The sequence below is a fragment of the Sciurus vulgaris genome (assembly GCF_902686455.1).
Source record: "Sciurus vulgaris genome assembly, contig: HiC_scaffold_354_arrow_ctg1, whole genome shotgun sequence".
NCBI classification, from domain to species: Eukaryota; Metazoa; Chordata; class Mammalia; order Rodentia; family Sciuridae; genus Sciurus; species Sciurus vulgaris.
The window spans coordinates 34,164-38,525 of NW_027632691.1; the positions used below are offsets into that span (position 1 = coordinate 34,164).

General features: G+C 39.8%; 1 pseudogene across 1 annotated transcript; it reads left to right on the top strand.

The window, feature by feature from the left end:
* The first annotated feature begins 580 nt into the window (after window positions 1-580).
* Window positions 581-2,233, top strand: LOC306652629 (CCR4-NOT transcription complex subunit 6-like; annotated as a pseudogene). The gene has a single exon. The product of its transcript is annotated as a CCR4-NOT transcription complex subunit 6-like (transcript).
* The last annotated feature ends 2,129 nt before the right edge of the window (window positions 2,234-4,362 follow it).

Below are 4,362 nucleotides of genomic sequence, written 5' to 3' on the forward strand. Positions count from 1 at the left end.
AGGGAGGGTATACTAAGGAGAGAACATCACCTTCGGGGGTGTGAACTTGTGTGAGCGAGCTCGAAGGCACCAAAAGCTGGGTTTTTGCTCGGTCTTGACCCCAGCAGCATTTGGGACAGCAGCAACCCCCGCAGCCGAGGCAGCCCCAGCGCCAGGAGGCCAAGGCCAAGGCCAGGCTCTGTGAGGCTCTCATAGCAATAGCTGCGGCTGCTTGGGCCCAGCTTCTTCTGGCTGGGGCCTTCACGTCAGCGACTGCGGCGCCTTTACTGCCTGCCCAGGGTCACCGTCCTCAAAGTCAGGCGGGGCGGCCTTCGTCCCCCTCCCCGCCCCCATCCATCTCCTTCCTTCTCCCTTCAGCCACCCTCCGCGCCACTGCCCCTGCCATTCCTCAGGCGTCCACGCCCGACCGCCCCGTGTCCCCTCAGGCCAGTGCCTCTCCCCACAGTCGGGCTGCCTGCTTGTCTTTGCTGCCCTCAGCCCCGCCTGCCACCGCTGCCGCCACCACCTCCCCTGCTGCCGCAGCCCCAGCAGCCGCCCCGCCGCCACCGCCACCCGGACCCTGGTGCACTGAATGAAGACTAATAGGGATGCCAAAGGAGAAATATGATCCTCCAGATTCTCGCAGAATTTATACCATCATGTCAGCAGAGGAGGTAGCCAATGGGAAAAAATCTCACTGTGCAGAATTAGAAATCTCTGGTAGAGTGCGGAGCTTAAGTACATCACTTTGGTCATTGACACACTTGACAGCACTGCACCTAAATGACAGTTTCCTTAGTCGCATTCCACCTGATATTGCCAAGCTTCATAATCCGGTTTACCTGGATTTGTCATCCAATAAACTCAGAAGTTTACTGGCAGAACTAGGAAACATGGTGTCTCTCAGGGAATTGCTTTCAAATAACAATCTGTTATGGGTTTTGCCTTATGAACTTGGTCGGCATTTCCAGCTACAAACTCTAGGTTTGAAAGGCAATCCTTTATCACAGGATATTCTCAACTTATACCAGGACCCAGATGGAACACAAAAGCTACTGAACTTCATGCTTGACAATCTTGCAGTTCATCTAGAGCAGCTTCCTCTGAGGCCATGGATTACATTGAAAGAACGAGACCAAATTCTGCCATCAGCATCATTCACAGTTATGTGTTATAATGTGTTATGTGATAAATACGCTACCCGGCAGCTATATGGCTATTGCCCATCCTGGGAATTAAACTGGGAATACAGGAAAAAGGGAATTATGGAAGAAATTGTTAACTGTGATGCAGATATCATTAATCTTCAGGAAGTGGAAACAGAGCAATACTTCACTCTCTGCCAGCATTGAAGGAGCATGGATATGATGGATTTTTTTCTCCAAAGTCACATGCCAAAATCATGTCTGAGCAGGAGAGAAAGCATGTGGACGGTTGTGCAATATTCTTCAAAACAGAAAAATTTACATTGGTGCAGAAGCATACAGTGGAATTTAACCAAGTGGCAATGGCTAATTCAGATGGATCTGAAGCTATGCTGAACAGAGTGATGACAAAAGATAACATTGGTGTCACTGTGGTATTAGAGGTCCACAAAGAACTATTTGGAGCAGGTATGAAGCCTATTCATGCTGCAGACAAACAGCTGCTTATAGTGGCAAATGCTCACATGGATTGAGACACAGAGTATTCTCATGTGAAACTTATCCAGACCATGATGTTTGTCTCAGAGGTTAAAAACATTCTGGAGAAAGCCTCAAGTAGGGCTGGAAGCCCAACTGCAGATCCTAATTCCATCTCTCTGGTGCTATGTGCAGATCTTAACTCATTGCCAGATTGAGGTGTTGTGGAATATTTAAGCAATAGAGGAGTAGCTGACAACCATAAAGATTTCAAGGAACTAAGGTACAATGAGTGTCTTATGATCTTCAGCTGCAATGGAAAAAATGGAAGCTCAGAAGGGACAATTACACATGGCTTCCAACTTAAGAGCACCTATGAAAATAACTTGATGCCTTACACCAATTACACCTTTGATTTCAAAGGCGTGATTGACTACATTTTCTATCCCAAGACTCATATGAACTTGCTTGGTGTCCTGGGGCCTTTAGATCCTCAATGGCTGGTTGAGAACAACATCAATGGGTGTCCACACCCTCACATCCCTTCAGACCACTTCTCACTGCTAACACAACTTGAACTCCACCCTCCATTCCTGCCTCTTTTCAATGGTGTTCACTTGCCTAGGAGGTAGTGGAGTACTGACCTGCAAAGATGGGGATCTGTTGCTATGGACCTGTACAGTTGTAAATCAAAGTATGTAGGAGTGAAGTATGGCCATCCTTAAGCTGCTTCTTCAGGTTCCTTTCATTATGTGTTTCTGTAAGACTTTGTACATTTTTGTGCATATTGATATCATTTGACCCTAGGGCTGGAACCAAAGTATTATTGTCTTTCCAAAATTTTAATTTAATGTGTTTTTAAATTGGATTTTCTTTATATTATATTAGGAGTCAGCTTTCATAATTGATTAATCACCTATTTGAGACCAAACAGCAATGTATTAGAAAAATGAATATATTTTTTTGAATTGTTTCAAATGAGGCAGTTGATTTTTTTTTTTTTTGTAAAAGGCAGTTTTTTAAAACTATAAATATAAGATTTTAAATTGAATGATGATGGCATGCCTTCCAGGAAAAACTTTCTTGAATTTGTTTTCCTTTATATCAAAACAATTTTTGACTCCCCAAGTCATTTGCACATTAATAAAGCACTTAATTTTGCTTGATCTGTACATAAATTATGGTATAACCTCTAGCTGTAGTAAGAACATTTGAGAAATTAAAAGATGATTGCACAATATGCTTTCAAAATCAGGCATTTAACAGCACATGGCAGTTTGTTGGCTAAACACTGGTTGTTTTGTTTTGGTTTTTTTGAGAAATCACTGTTATTTTTGTCCCTAATATTAGTTATCATCTGTTTATGAGTATTCTAAGCCTGTCTCTCTAGTTTATTTATAGGGCAATAGCATGTAATTTATACTGCCATACATCTTGAAAATAGGATTTGGTATGTTTAGGATGCCCACAAAATTGGTGTCCAGTATTTTTCCATTATTCTTATTTAGCCTGGTTATACTAGAAAAAGAGATACATCATTTTGCCTTTACAATCAAATATTTATAAAACAAACTTCTGAGGAAAAAAGGCCCTGATCAAAGTTTCAGAAGGGAAAAGCCATAAAAATATTTCATGTGTTTCCTAAAGTAGGTTAAATGGCTTTTGAGTTTGATTGAGGTTAACAATAGAAAGGATTTGAGGGAGAGAGAACAGATTTGGGGCAGTAGTTGAAAACCTTGGATCATTTTTTCCTGACTCTAGCTGCCAAATGGCCATCATATGCTTTTAATCTTTGTTTCCATTGTCTGTCATGGTTGAATTAAAAAGCTACTGGTTTATTCCCAACTGTTGATGCCTTCAGATATGTTGGAATTTTCTTTTTTTTTTTCCCCAGGAGGAGCCAGTTGAAAATCTGTGACTCAAGAGGAAGTGAACGTAATATCATTTTCTGAGGGGGAAAATTGGTTGGCTACTTGATGATAATTATGGCACAGTAACAGGAAAAGGTTGTATCTGTGTTTTTAAGTTTTTCTTTATTCTGCTTTTTTGCTGCTATAAGAGTTTTCTGAAATTTATGTTTTAAACTTTTCATGCACTTTACTCTTTCTAGTCTCAAAATGTGATATTTTTAATAAACAAGAAATTTTCCATTATGTGAATGAAATTTTAAAAGAAAATAGCCTATATTTGTGTCTCACTAATATATAAAGTAAAAGTCAAATTTAAATTATTCAATTAGTTTTAAATATAAACAATTTGTCAACTCTTTCAAACCTGACATCTTAGGCTGTTTTATTCTTAAACAATGCATTTCCTTTGGTCATTTTATACTAATTTCTTCCATAGTAAATTAATCAGGCTATATGAGATAATATATCCAAATGAGGGGTAATTTTAGTGGGACAACGGTGGTGGGATGATGTAATATCATATATAGGATTGCACCAGAGGGTTCTGTAAAGCCTAAACTCCTTTTTAAAAGTACCTAGTGATTAGAGGCATTGTTTGCCATCTATTATAATTGGAATGCCATTGTAGTTCACTGAAGTTTGATGTAAATATTCTTTTAAAAATGTTAAAGTACCAGAATAAACAAAAAGAAACAATTCTTAAGATGACAGATTTTCCTCAATGTGCAGGTATCCCTTCTTATATAACTCAAGCATCCAACATCTAGCCATGCAAATTGATTACCTGAAGCATAGTACTGGAAAGTAGAATAGCATGAAAAACTTAATTTTGTGGACATTACTTTTTTTTT